The sequence below is a fragment of the Passer montanus genome, unplaced genomic scaffold (genome assembly GCF_014805655.1).
Source record: "Passer montanus isolate IOZ18808 unplaced genomic scaffold, ASM1480565v1 scaffold5, whole genome shotgun sequence".
In the NCBI taxonomy this organism is placed as follows: Eukaryota; Metazoa; Chordata; class Aves; order Passeriformes; family Passeridae; genus Passer; species Passer montanus.
This window is the reverse complement of record NW_024369929.1, coordinates 14,775,029-14,794,973: the sequence shown is the minus strand read 5'-3', so window position 1 is coordinate 14,794,973 and position 19,945 is coordinate 14,775,029. Positions and strand designations below refer to the sequence as shown.

The 19,945-nt window shown below is 41.3% G+C and overlaps 1 protein-coding gene across 5 annotated transcripts in view; it reads right to left on the bottom strand.

Moving 5' to 3' along the window:
• MEF2A (myocyte enhancer factor 2A) overlaps nt 1–18,952 on the bottom strand; it is an 80,530-nt gene extending 61,578 nt beyond the window's left edge. For 2 of the 5 annotated variants that reach the window (XM_039723421.1, XM_039723417.1), the window contains exon 1: nt 18,622–18,951. The gene's annotated coding sequence lies outside the window, so the exon portion shown is untranslated. Of the gene's footprint in view, nt 1–18,621 lie in introns of all 5 variants that reach the window. The other 3 variants (XM_039723420.1, XM_039723419.1, XM_039723416.1) reach the window with 3 other exon arrangements.
• Between the last annotated feature and the right edge of the window lie 993 nt (nt 18,953–19,945).

The following is a 19,945-nucleotide window of genomic DNA, read 5'->3' as shown; positions in this document are numbered from 1 at the left end:
GGGCTAGAAACAGGACATTTGCTAAGGAAAACCTACTGTGCTTCCCTGCAATTCTTCTGCAAACGCAGTATCTACCAAAGCTACAGAAATCAACAGAAATTATCTTCAACCTTTGAAGGAGTTCACTGGTCCATAATGACGGTGCACCTAGAATACAATAAAAACCTAAAATCCAACAACCAGTTACTCTGAAGAAAGTGCCTACATGGACTTCTCAACAGAAGAGATGGAAAAAGCTGATAGTTGGAAGAGGTGTGTTAAAATCACAGCTGGGGAAGGCGGAACCCTTCACTCCTCTGCTTTCAGGGAAGCCTCACTGGCAGGACGTGGGGCCACCCAAGCTGGGAAGGAAAGGAGCTCCCAAAGCATTCAGAACCCACTTGAATCCTCCAGCTTAAGGAACACAATCATGCAAGCCTGAGACTAAGGAAATCCTTGAGCCATGTGTCAGTAGAAATCATGTCCCACATTCAGTATTAAAGCTCCACTCTGCTGCTTGGATCCAGCCCAGGACGTTTCTGCTCACCTGGTCCCACAGCTGCTGTGCAAGAGCCTCGCTGCTACCACAGGGAAAATGGGATTGTGCAACAAAACAAGGGATGATGAGCAAATCACATCTCTGCTCAGCACAAGACATCAAAAACCCCGAAACTGTAAACCAACATCAACATCACACTTTCTGCAACAAATCATCAGGGAAAATACTAAATTTTATTAGGATTTTGCATAAGCGAGATTATATTCCATTAAAGAGATTATCCACTTTTTAATGTTGTCTTGCTAGAGGACTTATGTGTGCCACTCTTCCCTGCTTATCATCTCCCAAATGGTGTCCTGGTAAATCTGCAGAAGGCACATAAGTGACACTTTAGCTTTTAAGCATAGATGATACCAAGACAGTCTGACAATATCACAGCACTGCCAAAATTCACAATTGTGGGTTTTCTTAAAGATTAAGTACCTGAGGATCAGATTGCTATTTTCAGATTTCATTTAAAATTTAATCTTTGGTCATCATGGCAGCGGAAAACTGAACTGTAACAGCCAAAAAAAACCCAAATAAAACACTCCAAAAATTATGTGGATTAGAAAAATGTAATTACTTTGGAATTCTATCTCTCTCTCACTGATATGCAGAGACATTGCTGCAGCATTCCAAATTCTGAGTTGGTTACATCCCAGTTATAAACTGAGTCTCTTTAATGAACAGAACTCGGAAAACATTCAGAGAAATGTTAACTTTTGAGAGCTTCTCTGTTTTATTCACTTGTATAAGATCACATGGTTACTAGACACATGCATGCTAAATATATTACATGCTACCATGGCAGCAGGTCAGTTCTGCACAAGCTGCTTGTATTAAATTTCTCCTGTAAGTGACATTAGAGTTTAGCTCTGCTCCAGCACATATAGGAAGAGGCTTCACATTCCAAACTACCATCTGAAGGGGAAAACTATGCCAACACAGTACAAAGTATGCCTGTGCTACTTTAACCCATTTACTATTTTAACACACACACGCAAGCCTTGCATTTATGTTATCTATATTATGAATTTTTCAGATTCAAGACTCTAAAGCTAATGGCTTTGTCATAGTCTTTTGCTATGAAAATTTAAGGAAAAGGTCACACAACTACAGTTGATAATATGTGAAATGTTAAGACTGATGAAACTCCAAGCACTAAGTATCATTAACTGGGTAGGCTATTCAACTACATTTGAAATCTTTTACTGGTTTATTAAACTGCCTGGATACACAGTAACTAGTAGAACACATTTTAAATAAGCATCATTGCATATTGTTGTAACAATTTCAGAGCAGATGTTCTCCATAAAAGACAGTGACATATTAAAAAATCCCACATATTGTCTCTACATATATATTGACATGTCTAGAAATACACACACTGGCATATAAAAAGCACAAACAAATCTGAGTTGTCAAAATTAATGGAGCACACCCTAAAAATATTTCATCATCCTCTGTTACAATGCTTTAATTGTCATACTACAAGAGGACACCACTGCAGAGAATGCCAGCAGAATGGGGTAAGGAAGGCAAACTCTTCTAAAAGCAGCCTCTAGACCAACACAGGATCCTGTATTCCATGGCTTCAGATTGGTGCCTTGGAGAATGCAAAGATAAAAGGGGAATAGACTTGATCACCAGGGCCAAGAGAGGTTATCTGTGTTCTGCTGGAGGAATATGCATTAATCCTTTTCTTTTCCTAAGCACAGAGAAAGCTTAACTCAAACACTTATCAGTAAGGGTGTAATCACAACAAGCTTCAGCTGAGGTTGGAGGCAGAGGGAACCATACAGACCTTTGGTAAGTATTTAGGCAGCCAGCCCACATAAAAATCCTGGACTGTTGCTTCTCTAGTGCAACCATATCCACAGGGGGTAGGTGAAAGTTCTCACAGACCTCCTTTTGCTGCAATTGCATGTTTGCTGCAATGTAGAAGCAGATCCTGACACTGCTTTTCTTAAACAGAAATTTTGTGAAATGGTTCATGCTTCATTGAGCTTCCCTTTCCACTGGTGGGAACAGCTGGAAACCAGACAGAACTACCAGCAGGTACCAGCTTACCCACAACAAAGATCTGCTATGAGCATTCCAAGAGAACAAGGAGAGGCAAAGGTAGAGGTATGCCTGGATTTTGAGCAGATGATACTTTAAACTAGCTCATTATTCAGAGTCCTCCCTTAATTACTCTGCAGAGCACACCAGCATTTATCAAATAATACACTGACAGAAAGATACAGAATACCCCATTTTTACAGAAGGAAATTATTATAACACTTTTAATTTTAGTCACCCAAAGGTTAAGCACCAAACTGTAAAATGTCTGAAGTATGGTCCTGATATATTGACCAGGTTTCATTTTGACACGAGAATTTCTGCTCTAAGGGACCATGCTGGAGGCACAAAATAATTTCTAATATAGGAGTGACTTATTTTTTTTTTAGCAGGAGAAACACTTCTATTAGCTACACAGAGAATATTCATTTAGTGTCACACATCAGCACATGACTGAGAGCCTTTATCCGGTCAAACAGCGTCACATGGACCAAGTGCTAACACAGAGCAGAGCTCTGCCTGGAGCTCCAGCATCGAATCTGGGCCATCCTTGCACTTACAGGTTTCTGTGCAGCTGCTGGCAAGAGCTCCCCGCCCCCCGACCCAGGGGAGCACTGAAGCTGTCGCTGAGAAGAGGAAAGAAAAAAATTCCTCCTCAAGAAGCATTCTTCACCTCTGCAGAGCTGTCACAAACGTGAGCCTGGCTGAATTATCACGTTCCAAACTTGGCATTTGACTTGTTACTGCTCGAATATTTAAGCCATCCCTTTCCTACCTGCACCAGAGCTGAACCCATTTTTTCGTTACATTTTATTTGGTATTTTTTCAACATTGATGACTTAAGAGGTGCAAACCATTCTGACCTGCTATTAGCAAAGTCCCAGCATTGAAGAACAGCCCAACACATGCCCCAGCACACCAGGAGTATTCAATAACTCACACACACACTGGATTCCCTTCACAAAAAGAACACACAGAACTAAAACCAAGAGCTGCACTGATAAAAAAAAAACACTGAGAAGTCATGAAATAACTGAACTGGTAAACTTCCATACAAAGACAAAACTAGGAATTGGAATCGACAAATACAACTTGTCTACAGAAAACATATTTTTCATCTTTTTAAAGAACATGTTTCTGACTGCACAGTTAAAAAGCAGCTTCCAAGTCTTATCAATACAGTAAAAACTAAATAAACAGTGTTTCTTCTGTAAGCAAATAATATTAAGGGGCCTTACAATCTTACATATCACATGCAACGAGTTTTGACAAAGAAAAATAAATGCTCAATATTATACAAAGCACAAAAAAAATCCCACTGACCTTGGTGAAGGACTTGGAATTAAATTATCTGCAGCTGTGAAGTGCTACAGGTTTCTCTTACTTCAGAAGCAAACAAAAACCATCAGCAACAGGCAGAAATCAAAACCTATCCAACATGATTATCAACCAAAGTAGAGCTTGCATAACATAAAACTATGCAGATGCTCTTTCAGATCAGATAATAATTGCTTTATTTCTCCAAAAGTGTTGGTACCTAATCAGTCAGTTTTGGAGCATCTGCTTTTCAAGACCCCAGGTGAAAAGAAGAAACAAAAATCTGTTAATGCAACATACCCAGCTGACAGATGTAGCACTGCATTCATGGAAACACTAGAAGATACACCAGAAATGGAGGATATTAAGAAAAGTAAAAGAATATATACTTGCCAAGAGTAGAATCCACAACACTTGCTTTCTCAGGAGAAAATACATCAGCACTTTAATAGGTAAATCTGCCAGAGAACTTGCCATCTACCCACCAGGAAGTGAAATGAAAGAAAGCTCAAAAAAACAGCACAGAAAACAGAAGGGGGTGTGGTGGAAATACTTCTTGTTTACTTGCAACTATCTAAAAAAAAAAAAATTTAGAGAATAAACAGTTGAAATCTGACACACTCACTCATCCAGATCATCACTCCAAAAATCCCAGGCAACACAGCTTCAGCTGCTTGCAGCAGTTGCTTTTAGCCAAGTCACACATCACCCCACACCTCCTCCTCTGCTGCCCTGTCACACTGACACAGGACAGAGCTCGAGGTTGTCCAACTGCACCCAGGCACGGAGGTGCAGATTGAGGCAGCTGCACATGGTCAGCAAGGAATCCACGATTTCAAAGGCAAGGCACCAATCTCAGATGTTCTCAATGGCAAAAAAATACTCAAAACAAGGCAAGGTCTGCCAATGAAGTAATGTGCTGCTAATCTAATGGATGAGCAGGCAAATTTGAGGCACTGAGATCTCCCAGGTCACAATTTGCACTTTTAATTTAACCTACAGGTATCAACTAGAGAACTGAAAACAAATGCAAAAACACAGCACTTGCACTAGAGAATTACTTCTAATTTTTTATCTTGCATATTTATAAATAGCAAAAGCTGATGGAAATAATACTTAGCAGAATACAGTCCTCAGTTAAAGCTCTCAGAGTCAGGCATCCATTTGGTCAAGTCAAATTACAACAGGCAGAAAGTGCCACCATCATCATCCAACCATTGCCACACCCCAAGACCTGTGTGCTGGGCACTTGAGAAGCCTCTGTCACACATAAATACCAAAATTAAATTAAATTATTACATGCCCTGTTTTTCCCAATTTTTAAAGGCCATCTGAGACAAATCTTTCTTAGAACAGAGACATCAATCTAGACCACAGACAAGTTCTGGAACTGCAAGCCTTATTGAAAGCCACAAGCTTCATTGTAGTTTAATCACCTAAATTAAATACATAAACAAGATTTCAGTTTTTAAAAGGATGGCTGATTTAAATTTGCCACATTAGTCTACTTTTGAAGGCATTTCATGCAGCAACACTTGCTATATCAAAAACATTAGTATGTTCTCACAACACACAAAAAATTACCAAAACACATCTAACAAAGAAACAAATGGAAAAAGAGTAAAAGTTGGTGGGTGCTGTAATTTGCTTTACTGGAACACATCAAATAATTTCAGTACTGTTCCGCTAAAGATGTGAAGAAGAGCTGAGACAGGAATTCACAGCTACAAACCACACCAGACCACGTGAGAAAATGTATCCACCTCAAAAAGCAGGTGCACTGCCATCCACATCTTGCTAGTGCATAATCACAACTGAACATATTAACCCAGTTTCCCAAAGCCTTAATGATGACAAATATGACACTGAAAACATGTTCTTCATTAAGAAACAGGTTTGCCCCATTTAGTGCTACAGTAACAAGCATTTTGTGAAATGATGGATTTTCAAGCAGTAGGGATAATGAACTAAATGCTTTCTGTGTGCTATCCTAACTGGCACAGGTACATTAAATGAGTTTAAAGGTGTCCTGTATACATCTACCTATCTACATGCATCAAAACAGAGCTTTACTGTTGATCTGGGAGGGGATCTGAGGTCTGAGGGAATCAGACAGACTACTTCCCCAAATTTGGACTAATCCAGAAGACAGATCTAATGAGTAATATTTTTCCTATTGTATTCCTCTTCAGTATAGTGCCTGCCAAATCTTTCAGATGACAGTGTTATTAAGTCCAGGAAGGTACTGTACGGGAAAAATAGCCAAGGCCTGTTTACGGGATACACAGACCTCAGATGTGGGTGAAGGATCTTCTAGTTTAGGAGATTTCATAAATAAACTGCTTGAGACTAGCAAAAGAGCACTAGAACTCAGAAACACTTTTTTTTATATTTTCTTAAAATGGTAGGGATATTCTCATTCTCATTATCCAAATGACTCTGAGCATCTCCAGATCGAGTGCATCTCCCCACAGGCAGAGTATGAACCCCAGGCAGTAAGAAGGCTGAAACCAGAAACTGCAGAACAGCATCTCAACCCACTGGAAGTTGAGAGTGGCAATCAAAGTCCAGATCTAAAGCTACATTCATTAGATTGAACAGTGATACTTCAATATTTATTGTAGATCTAAAAGAGAAATGTACAGATTCACAAAGAATGACTGCACACGCTCTCTAAACAATGCCAATCCAATTAGGTATCACTCATTTAGACAGATACACTGCTTTAATTATGCTCAAATTGTCTCCTATTGCTAAAATTAAAGTTAAATAATTTAATTTTGTATGTGAATACAGCAGAGAAGAAGGAGACAAAGACTTGGATTCAAAAGTTCATGTGATTGCCAAAAGGGGAAAAGGCTGTTCCCTACACACTCAGGAACCATTAAAACCCTTCAGCATTTTTTGCCAAACATGGTTTCACGAATTTTTTACAGCGCTTCAAAAGGTTTTGCTAAGGCAACTTGTGTATTGACAATAATACAGCCACCACGCTGTATTATAAAGACAATAGCAAGATCTGAGTAATGTGTATTAAAGAAAACACATTCACTACCATGGGAACCCTGACAGAATTCACCACTACTGCATCCTGTCATCCACAGGAAGCTTTTCTGTGCTACACTTCCCCTCCTAATAATCTCTCTGCTAATACCTCTAACACATAAACATTAATATTATAGCAGAAACACGCACACAGGCAATGCCATTGGCCTACAGCATTTTCATCTCAATAGGTCTAACAGACACAAGGAGACAGTAGAAAGAATTCCAGAGTAAGATCTCCACCACTTACATCATCAGTACAGCCAAGGGTTTCACTGGAACATCGACACTAATTCACTGAAAACTCATTGTAAGCACAGTTAATGAATGTGGGAGAAACCAGGAAAAAAGAAAAGAAAGGAAAAAGACCCAACTCCATACACACAACACAAAGAAGCAAGCATTACAAGAAATGTCCCAAACCCCACTGGAAGGTGACTTTATCTAAAGTAGTCTAGGAAGCTTCACTGGAATAAGTGGACCTTGTAAAGTAGCTTGTTACTAAATTTAATTTAATGTTACTAAAATCATGCCTATGCCAAGCCTTTGGGATCCACAGCTTAAACAGGAAGAGAGGCCAGTTCCCCCTCCCAGCCCCAGTTATAGTGCAACTCCATCTGCATGTGTAAGGGCACCAGCAATAGCAACAAAATAAAACCAGAGTTAAACATTAAACTGCACAGAGGGCTTGCCTGGCTACAGCCATTTACAAGAAAAGCTCAAAGAACACTGCAGCATATGCAAGACATTAAAGTATAGTTAGAACTTCTTTTGTCACTTCCTGCATGGAGGTAGTACATCAAATGCACCTGGAAGCAAACCCAAACATTGAGAGAAAAATTTGTTTTCAACTATGTCTTGCAGAGTCCAAATTGGTTTTTCAATGAAGGTCTGCAAACTCAAATGTAACAAAAGCATCTCTTACTAGATTTTTTTTGCAGGGTTTAAGAGATGAAAATGCAGTACCTGAAACCGTAAACATAGAAGTTTCATTAGACCCCAGAATGAACAGGTATCAGGCAAAGAGAATAAACCTTCCCTAAAAAGCACTTAACACATTAAAATTACAGAACTAAATTTTCTCCTTGCAGTCAAGAGTAGCCACTATTGGAGTGCCCTAGCATGAGCCACTATTTCAACAATTAGTGAGTTGTAAGGGAAATGCTGAAATCCATTTTTAATCAACAAAAAAATCACGATAGTGGCACATAAGTTTGGGGAGTTTGTGAATTTCAGAAAAAGTACTCTTCTACTGAAATCTAAAGAAAGGGACAGCTTTCAGAAAATACAGAATAAATCACTCACAAGAGACATCCTGAATGTACTGCAGATCAAGTTCCTTTCCCTGCATAGTAACAAGAAATAAAAAGTATTCTAATCCCTTGTTCAAGATTGTAGCAACCACGATAGCAACTGCAGCAGCAGCTCTTCCAAGAAAGGCATTTTAAATGTAGAGTTTACCCCTCAGAACTGGTGTACCTACAACAATCTTCATTAACACATGCAGTTGTGCCCTTGTCTAAATTTGTATTTGCCTAGAGAGATGGAAATGAAGACAGAAGACAATTATAGAAAGTATGAAGCCCAGAGATACAGTCTCAAGGAAGTATAAACGTTAATGGTCGGACACTTCAAACTTTAAAGGTCTCAGACCTGAAACACTGGTACGTTTGAACCAAGGCATCTGAGGTAAGATGAGGCTCGCTCTCTGAAGTGTGAGGGCTGATAAACAGAACCAGACACTAATGCTACAAATATAAAAAAGAACCCAAGGAAAGGAACTGACATGGAACTTCATTTTTTTGTTTGCACTCCACTTGTATCTTGGTTGAAACCAAGGAGAAGATGCTTTCTAGTTATTTTATCAGGCTGTTGCCAAATTCCTGAAGGAAAACGTGTGTAAACCCTAGCACAGGTGAGCCGAATCATTCATGTTCAAGGTCCATTTATATCTTCAAAAGATTTTCACCTACTCCTCCCTTCCTGCTGAGTGGCCCAAACCCTGACACATCTCTGTGGCTGTGTGTGACTGGGCTGGGCTGGCTGTCCTGTCACCTTCCCAATACTGCCACCAGATCAGACTATTTTAAGATAAGCTAATTATGCCACTGAAAAATCTTATAAGCCACTAAGACTAAGCAGAGGAGACCACGAAGAATTAAAAGCAGAGAAGCACAGGTAAGACAGAAGCAAGAACTGTGATCTCAGCTCTTGCAGATAAGCCTGGAGGATGGATTCCTTGTCAGATTGCAGCTCTGAATTTTAGGCTGTGCTTACTTTCTCCTGCTTCTACAGTCGTAACAAGCACAAAAGGAACTTCACACGAAAGGCTGTTGCTACTTACACATTCAGAAAATTAGTCATTCAAGCCTTAGAAAAACAACACACCAAGACCTTTGTGGCTTGCTTGTAGGCATTATCTACACGCATGCAAGACAGCTACAAAAACCAACTTAGGTGCCTTAAAACAAACAGATCTGAAGGAAAATCCTCAATTAGGAGTTCATTGCACAGAAAAATTTCAAGAAGTTTATCAGATCATCTCATTAACATTTCATTCGAGGACTGAATGACTGAAAAGCAGGTAAAAACTTCTTTTGAGAACTACTCAGGCAGTACCCAGCAATATTGTGATAGGTTTTATTATAGAAAAATTCAGCCCTTAAAAAAAAAAAACCTGTTAAAAAAATTGGATCCAGAAAATCCTACATAAAGCACAGATATGAGCATCACATGGAGGAGGAGGTGAAGTGGGGGCTTTAGACAAATTTATTAATATATCTTAAGAAGACAGTTGGAATTTCTTCCTTGTGTCTTCCTATCTTCCCATACACTTAAAAGCAGGCCTCATCAAAATGAAGATGTATTTATTTTGCTGAACTAATGAATTTCAGCCTAACATGATATTTAGAACAAAGCAAATACATTAAAAACAAAGCAAATTAAGAAACTGAATGCAGTTTTAAATCACCCTAACTTTAAGTTTTATTTTAATAAAATTAAATACAAACTTAAAATAAGAGTTTGCTGATATTAGACTAGAGCATCATTAATGATGGCATTAAAACCCTGAAGACAGACCTATTTCCACAGCTTTATAACTTACTTTTTTAACAAAATGAGGTTTACTTCACCACAGTCCATTCTCCCTCATTAACAGTTTCTGATTACATTGGTCAGTTTCAACCAAGTGCTACAGCAACTGCATCGATTATTTTTGAGATTTCCCAAAAGTGCAGCAGAATTTTTGACCTGGCACTTGCAGAGAGGCCCTGGGCAGAGCAGTGCCCTGCAGTGACCAGAGGCAGCAGGTCCTGGGGGCTGTCTGGGCAGTCAGCAGGCAGCTGTGCTCAGCCCGGCCACAGCTGGCACTCGTTTAAGATTACATGGAGAACTGAAGAGAAACACACTGAAAAGAGGGGATACTCTAAAAGATCAGGGAATAACAGAAGAGTTGAAAAACAAGGGAAATGGAAATTCTACGCATTTTATTATTTGCAAAATCACTTTTTTACTATTACAGTTCAGACTATTTTTAAATTTACTTCCACTATTTCTCCATATTTTAATAACATAAATGAAATGGGCTACAGAATACAGAAGAAAAATTTTCATATACACACTCTTTGTTCTTCCTTCTTCCCCATACCATGCTTCACTTGCTCCTCAGCAACCCAGCCATAGAGCTGGAATCTTTTTATCTCATGCAATCACACTGGTTATGCTTGCCTAGAGCCAGTGTTAACAGGACAGTCTACAGATCCTTTAATGACTTCCATCTCCCCCGAGACAAAAATTAGATGGTGAAAAGAATAAAACAAAAAGGCAGCAAAACCCAATGGCACCCAAGAGCAACAGCAGGCTGGCTGCAGCCCCGGCTTGCTCTGCAATGTTCCTTCAGTGCCGTGGCAGGAGCTGATGGTCCCGCTCATGGGAGGCTCGGCCGAGCCCCCGGGGCTGCACGGGCACGCCGGGATCACCAGAGGGAGCTGCGGGGGCTCCGAACGGGCCGCACGGGGGATCCGGGCTCGGATCGCAAGCCCTTCCCTCAGCTTTGAAGAAAAAGCAATTTCTGCTTGAACCTCTTTGTAGGAACCTTCCGATCCCCGCTCCCATGGCAGCTTCTCAAGGGAATGGCTCTGTCACTTCCTGCCGGAATCTGGTGCAAGTTTTACATAAGCACCCTGTGCTAACACACAGCTCGTAAATACGTGTGTGACAACAACGGGGTGCACGGAGCATCCTCAGGAGAGAAGTGTAAAAACAAGGATGTCACCACTAGGCTTAACTCGACAGGAGAGGAGCCCAACTGCTCAGCAAAAACACAAGGGGAAAACTACAAAGAGAGGCACAAGGGTCTGCAGCCACTGAAGCCGAGCCGCCCCCAGCGCGGGCAGCCGAGGGGATCTGGGGAAGATTTACTGGAGCAGCCTGGGGATAACTGGGGACATCAGGCTACACCTCATCCCACCGGGAAGCCAAGGCTCCTTTGGAGATAGGTCTAGGAAAAAATTCAGCCAGGAGTCACCAGGAGCATCAGAATGCCACGACAGGAGCTGTAGTTGAAATTTGCAACTCTTCCTTTACCCTGTTTCACGTCCTGAACAAACCATTGGTCTTTTAAGGTACTTTCCACCTATTTTGCATACAGCATCTAAATGACTTCAATATTCAGGAACATTCCATTTTAAAATCCAGAATTTCCAACTGTTTCAATACCACATTTTATTAGTTTCTTGAAGATACTGAATTAGCAGTGATGAACAGAAACATTGACCATTAGCTTTTTCCTTTTTTTAGTGAAAAAAAAAATCATTTATCACTTACAATAATTCTTGTTGTCTCTGCCCTCCTCAAATTTCATCTCATATTAAACCCACTACAAAGCCTGGGGAGTCTTGTTAAATTTCTCTGTGCTTCACTAAGAACAAGTGCCTTCTACATGATTTTGTAATACAGATTTGATAAAATAGTTTTAAATTTCAGTTGTTCCAATTGATAACTTTCCATTTTTTAAAAACAGCCGTTCAGGTTAGCAGTTTTCATATTTGTGACAAAGGAAACAACAAGCACCTATTTAAAACTCATTATTATACTATGACATCCAAAGCTATTACATGTTCCTCTGGAATTTTCAGGGCATTTGTGTTCATAATTACAACTTCTGCAAATCACCCATATTCCATATCTCAAATTTTCAGCCAGTTCTTGCTTCCATCAACTGACCACATCTTTCTTCAGCCATCCACAATTTTGTCTCCTTCCCCTGAAGGAGTTGTTCTAATTTAGTGCTTCCTAATGGAAACCATCAATACTTTTACTGCTGGCACTTTTTTCATAGCCCAACATCTCTCAAAGCAAAGATCTTCACATACATTTCAATGACAAAAATTTAAGACAACACCATTTGGAATGTTATGAACAAAGATAAAGAGGACAACAAGAAGACAAAATATTAAAAACCCCCAACACTCAAAAGAAACACAGGAGGATATTAACAAGGTCTCTCAGAGGAAATCCTTCTTCTGCACTCAAAAGCTTCAAATCCCTGAAGCCAACTGTTCAAGTAAATATGTGTATTATTAAACTCAGACTAACAAACATAATTTGACAGCCTATAGGCTCAGAAATTTTAGAAGAAAGTGCTTTTCCTTTTTTGTAAGCATCAAGTGAAACAAATTATCTTGTGCTGGACCTCTGACTTCCCCTCTTTTTCCCTGAAACCAAGGGGATTCTGAATATAAATTTAAGACACCTGACTTAATTAAAATCTCATGCCATTACACAATAATTTCAACAGCTTCAAGGAAAAATAAAGATTCTGAAAATTTCAGTTTATTACCCTCAGTGCCTGACAAGATAATAAAAGAACAATGATGATGGAACATCCCCTTTTCTCAAACACTCTCAGAAGACTCATTGCTTTGAAAGCTCACACTGGAAGAAGCAACATTTTTAAACTGCTCTATACACCAAATTATTAGCAGTCATTCTTGTCAGCTCACAGCTTTTAAAACAGGATGCATGCAGTCATATCAGGAAGAGGCAGTTGCTTGTGAAAGAATGATACCAAAAACAAGATGTCCCTCATGCTGATAACCTCATACAATGCATCTGAACTATACCATACAAGTTTTCCACATGATGGTCTATTAAATACAATTCAAAACATCTGGAGAAAGATAACCTCTTAGAAACAGTCACTTTTATATATCTGAGGGGGAAAAACATTACAACTTTTTTTCTCAGCTCTTGGACTCAATTATTGCAGATTTTGTGTGATACAGGGTGTAAAGTCACATTCTCCTGACACCTTCCAAGAGTTTCTCTAATGGACATTGCCAAGCCAAGTCTGTTGTGCCCTTTATGACCCCTCACCTTTAGGACCTTGTGCATATCCGAGTCCCTGAAGGTTCAGCCTCTTGCTTACAACTGTTTGTAATTCTTCCATACCATAAGGGACACTAACACAATCTCCTCTGAATTCTGTTTCTCGATTTTGTATGCCCCAGTATTCAAGAAAGAATGTGTAACAGCACAGCCCCAGCATAGCTCATTTACAGACATGCTTCCACAATTATACAGCTACAAGTTTAATAACTTAATCCCCTTGACCTTCCAATCACAAAGTGATCACAGAAAAGGAAAAGATCAGGCCTGTGTATATTGGTACAAAAGCTCAGCTCTGGGCCTGACCACAGCCTGCAAGTGTCACTGCAGGTACAGATGACACATCTGCTTTACATATTCTCACAGGTCGATGGTGAGCTTTCAAATAATAAAAATAACACCAGTCCAGTCCATGAAATCCTAAATTATGGTGTCAGAAGCAATGTGGTTTTCAAATGAAACTGAGTTACACAAACACTCAAAGAGATTTGAAATAAATGGGAAAAAAATCCTTCTTCACCTGTATTATCATCATAAAAGAATCACGAGCACAAACCCATCCATTCTACACACCCACTCTTAGGTGATCTCTGACCATGACACATTTTTCTCTGAGTCAATTAGCTCCTGATTAGAAAGAAAGGAAAAGATGCTTTGTCATCAGTGCCTGGTACAGACACCTACAGCAGCACCTTTCCACGGCTCTGCTTGCCTGGTAATTCCTAGCGCCTACTTTTTATCTTACTCTGCTTCAAATAGGCAGGCAACAATTCTCAGCAGCTCCTCGTGAGATCACAAAGCAAAGCAGAACACATTTTCAAGTTTCCAGGTTGGCCCATAAGGACTTTGCCAGAATTCAAAAGCTCTCCAGGGACAGAGGCAAGTATAACTGGGAGACCTACCTAATTAAGCATCACTAACATTTTGAATACAAAGTAGTTAATTCCCTGAAAAATAATTCAATTAATCACACTCTTATTAAGAGAGACATATTTTCTTCTGATCATAGAGGCACACTTGTACTGCTATAACACATGGAATGAAAAGCAAAGTGCTCCCACAGAAAAGGTTCAGTATTCCCCTGCACTACAATTTTGAAAAAGTGGTCACAAAATTTAGCTTGCCTTATTCTAATAAAATTCCTTCCTAATTCTTCACTGTAGACTCACATTAAGAATAAAATGAGAAAAGAACATATATATCGATACATATAAAAATAAATATATTCTATATATAATAAAAAATATTCTAACTAGATTATTATCTTAGACAGGCAGGGATGAAATCTCAGGACACAGGAGTCTTGCAAGATATTAATTCCTCTCTAGTATCAAATGAAAATGAGAGTACACAGTACAGGGTTTATATTTCTAAAGACAGTTATATATTAAATATAAAGAAATCTAGAAACACTCCTGCAGAATGATTAAGCAGAAGCCAAAACAATACAGTTGATTTTTTAAAAAAATTAATGCCTTAATATGGAGGAAAAAATTTTTTTCAACTCCCTAAGCAGTAACTTGAAAGATCAAGTGTTAAAATAAGAAAGCACCAGATGAGGGGAGTGGTCAGAGGTAGAAATCTAGATCAGATGCTTACTTTCAAATAAATGAAGCAAAATCTATTACTGCAGACTCCAAGCTCATTATTTATTAGCTGGTGCTGTACCACAGAACACATGCTGGGGGGAGGGAAACTGTCACATCACACAGCTGAAGGCTGGGTTGAACTCCCAGTAATGCTATTTTGTTCTGTTACACTGGATACTGCACCAATGACCTAAAATGTATTTTGATCATCTGTCAAAAAAAAAATCCTCAAGTTTTTTACTGAAGGGCAAACAAAGCTGACTCGGGGGACAAGTGAAAGAATGTCTTGTGTCATCTCCCAAACTTCCTAAGACACCCAAATCACCTTGCAAACATCCAGGGGAAAAACCAGCTACCTTTAGTTATTTCACATCTGTCTGCACCTCAAACCAAGGGGATTCTGAGTATAAATTTAAGACACCTAAATTAAAACCTCATAATATTACACACCTTCAAAGTCTTTATTCACTTCAGTGGCAGGAGCAGGAGTTAAACTCTTCCCCCAGCAGCAGCACCTCAGTAACAGTGACAAATCCACTCAGGTAATCACTGCTGGCCTGGCTGCACAGGAAGGCACCCAAGGAAAAAGGGAGTGCTGTGTTTATATCCCCTGGTTATTCACCAGGGCTGAAGGAACCAAACCTGAACACAAAGCACCAAATTCACCCATATTATCACTGAGATTATGACTTTTGTTCCATTTGATCCATTGAAGAACACATTATTTATTACACATGTGAAATAATCTTTCCAACACAATAAATGTGAAAACTTAAAGGGATCTGTGCATTAAGAAGCACATACATTGCCACATGATGTTCCAATTAATTGAAAGGAAGATTTGCTGCAATGAGAAGGAAAAGCAGATCCCAGTGCTTTGCACACATCACCAGGCTGCTGTCAGGACTGAGTAGGCCTTAAGCCCAAGGTTTACACAGAATATTTAATCCTTTGAAAATAAAAAATTGAGACTTTGATGAGGTGAGTAAAATGTGCTAATGGTAATTTTTAGAAAATTTATACTTTTAAAATTTAACTAAACCCCACAGACCTCTCTCAAGCAAGGAATAACAAACCACAGTTATAACTAATTATAAGTTATTTAGAAAAAAAAACCTAATAGCGATTTGCTCATTACACAGCATTAGACTACACTTCTTTCAGTACTCAGGAGAATTAATCAGCTGTGTTTTGTTGGGAGGGCATGGCTGAGAGCAGGCAAGGTAGCTCGGCATTGTTCACAGAGCAGAGTGGTGCCTCCAGGCTCTCTGAAGCAGCACTTGGGCCCAGAATATACAGAATGACATCAACAAGTTATCTGAGAAACGTGGCCAACATTCTAAAATAAACCCATAAAATCTCTGCTGCCCGCATTAACCAGTTTAAGGTGAACCACACACACTTCAGCTCAAAGGTTTCTAAATAAGATGAGTCTCCTGCCATAATGAGCCGTTTTATTCTCCAGAATTATTTCCAGTTTGAACGCAGCCATGTCCTCCTCATTGTGCTAGTCCAACATGACTCAATTTCTCTAAGTTCATAAAATTCAAGGTTCACTTTCTTCTCCATCTGTGGTTTCACAGAGAAAGAAACTCATATTATAGGGATCTAAATCCAGGGATCTGCACACATGCAAAGCATTCCATGGCACCACTCACTCGGAGGTGAGCAGTGACCACATCGGTTTAAACACACACTGAAAAAACAGAGCAGCACAAGCAAACAGCCAAAAAAGCTGATGCATTTCCACCAACATCTCCAAATGTCTGCTCACAAACAAATCACAGAAACGCTGCAATGCTCAGGCTGGCTCAGATCGGCTCCAGGGGCACAGGGAAGGAGTTCCATGCACACCAAAGCTGTCCGAGGCAGAGCCTGCCCCTGACACCGAGGGATTCTTCCCCTTTACCGACGATCCTGCTCTGCCACTGCACGTGGAGCACGCCAACTACAGATGTGGGAAAGAATCATGGAGGGGAAAAGAACTGACCAGGGCACTGGGTTATTTTCTTTATGAAATTCCAGACTGAGTGCCCTCAGTCAAAAAAGGCTCATCTCCAGCTGTACAGCACCATCATAATCCCCTGATATCTTGACAATTTGTTCCATTCTCTTATTTTTGATTTGCTGGCTTAACAAGTATAGAATTTTAAAATATCATTTAATAATGATACCCTTTAGTGAACAAAAGCACCGACATTACATCCTTTATTATAATCCTTCTAAATTATGTAATTGAATAACATGTCATTTTGCACATATTCTAACACCTCAATGGAAAAAAAAATAGCTTAAATGAGGAACTTCACACTTCTCCCCCAAATGCAAATCACCTGTGAGATAGGAGGAAAAAAACCTAAATATTACATCCTCACACGTAAAAGGCATTTTAAATACAGACAGAATAGATGACAGGAATGTTGCCCTGACATCTTTTGCATGGGTATTTAAATACCAGATCCCAATAAGAAGACACCAGAATTATCTAACAAAATATAGCTGGCTAGTTCCTAAAAATAAAAAAAAAATGAACTTATGGCACAAGGAACAATTGTGTGCAGACAGTTCACATAATAAAGGTTGAAAACTCATAGCCCTCCTCATGCTAGATAAAAATTTCCCAGAGTGTCCAAAAGGTTTCAAATAAATACATCTACATTACCAATTCCATACCAAACCACTTTATTTTCCTTACTACTGTTTACAAATTATTCCTTTTCCTTCCTCCTTTGTACTTCCCAAAAGCCCTTTCCCCCACTGCTCATAACAATTTTAGTCGTTGTACGGCTCTGGGACACAATGTTTTTACACCAAACAATTTTTAAAACCCCTCTTCTTAAATTATCTTTTTCTTCCCCTACACAACTCCAATTTCTCAACTCTGAAATTAATCACCTGTCAAACAAGGCACTACGGTCAGTTTTTCTGAGCAATTCCACTCTCCTCACCGCTTAGCATCTCAAAAGCAGGTAAAAATTTATTGCAAAAGATAGCTCCATAAACTTAAAAAAATTAAGTCTTCCCAGTCGGAAGCGGACCGGTCCTTTTTCCTCACGACTTCTGCCGCTGAACACAAAATCCTGCCGGCAGCACAACCCCGCTGTGCCTTCAGCCTTCTCCCTCCGGACAGAGCAGCCCGGGGCTCACACGCCGGGAGCGCTTCTCCCCCTGCCATTCCCAGCACACCTTCCTGCGGCGCGCACACAACTCCCCGAGCCGTTCCCAGCTCCCCCCGGCCGACCCCCGGCCGCTCCCGCCGCCGCATTCCAGGGCCGGGCTCCCGGGGAGGCTTTTCCTGTCGCTTCCCCGCTCGCTGCGCTGTCGCCTTCCCCAGCGACACCCGGCACAAAGGGTCCTTCCCCGCACCCCGGCAGCTCCAGGGCCGCGTACCCCACCCTGCTTCGCTCCCTCCCGCCCGGTCCCCGGGCAGACCCGCCGGCCTGGCCCATAAATGTCCATCCCCTCCCGCAGGAAGTTCTGGGCAGGCCCCGGGAGCTCGCCCACCGCGGGACCCCGCCGGCTCCCCCCGCTGCGCTCCCTCAGAGCGGGATGGGGCCGGCGGGGGGGGACCCTCCTTCCTCTCCCCCTTCCCATCCCGCCACCCCCTCGGCCGCTGCCCCCGAGCCCGGCCGAGCCTCGGGCGGAGGGAACACGCCCCGCGGGCCGCGCGGAGCCGGGACCCCGGGACCCCTCGCTCACCGCCGCTCCCCCGCTCGCTCCGCTCCCGCCGCGGCTCCTCAGGAGACACTGACACCGGCGCACGGATACCGCGCCGCGCTATTTTTGGGAAACAAGGCCCGACCGCGGCCGGAACTACAGCTCGTCTTCAGTGTCCTTCCGCACGTTTCTCCGCGTAGCTCCGGCAGGGCCAAGGGCGCTCAACGGCGCCGGGCAGGGACGGAACGGAACGGGGATGGCGGGGAGAGGCGCGGTGCTCCCGCGGCGGGCGGTGGGACGGGCACGGCCGCGCTCCGCACCCGAGGCATCGCCGGATTACTTTGTCGGTCCGGGGAGCGGCCGGGCCTACATTCCTGCCCGCCGACCCGCCCCGGAGTGACGGCGTGCACAGCCAATCGCAGCGCCCGCACGGGACAGCCCACCAATCAGGACGCAGTTGGTGGGCGGGGCGTAGCGAAACGTGGACTCCTTGATTGACATCGAAGCGCTCAATCAGAAAGGGGGGGAGGGAAGCGACGACCAATCAGAGCCCAGCGGGGGCAGGGCCGTTGGGAAGGGAACGCCCCGCCTTTCCGAGCTCGGCGGGCGCGCATGCGCAGAGCGCGGGGCCGGGTGCGCCGGCGGTGACGCAGCGGGCCCGGCCCGCCCCGAGCGGCGCCTGCGCGGGGCCTGAGGGGAGCGCGGCTCTGGGGCAATTAAAACACGGTTTAATTAAAATCCAGCGAGCGGGGCCGGTACCCCCGTGCTGAGCCTGCAGCAGGGCACTGCCCCACAGCAAACCAGCTCGGCTGCCCGTGTGTGTCACCCTCTGAAACCGCCACCGCCTCCACACACACACATACATATATATAGTGTGTGTATATATGTAAATACACGCTCTATACTCTGTAGATACATTTTTATATATGGTGTATCTATAAACACAGTGTGTCTAGTGTATGGAATATATATATACAATATATAAAATATATGTATTATGTATATATACACTAGTAGATATTATATATCTACTGTATAATCTATCTATATATCTGTATACATATCTATCTATATATCTAATATATATTATATATTATGTATTATATATTATATATAATATTATATATAATATATTATATATATTATATATTATATATATTATAATTGTGATAAATAGCCATTGGGAAAACTGAACAAGGACAAGGTTGTAAAAGCAAAATAATTAATAGAAAGTCATTACACTATAAAATATAGAAATATATTTTATATAGTATACTATATATAATATGCACTATAAATATATGGATGGTATACAGTACATGTACACTATATTAATTCTACTCTAAATAGAATTATTATACACTTA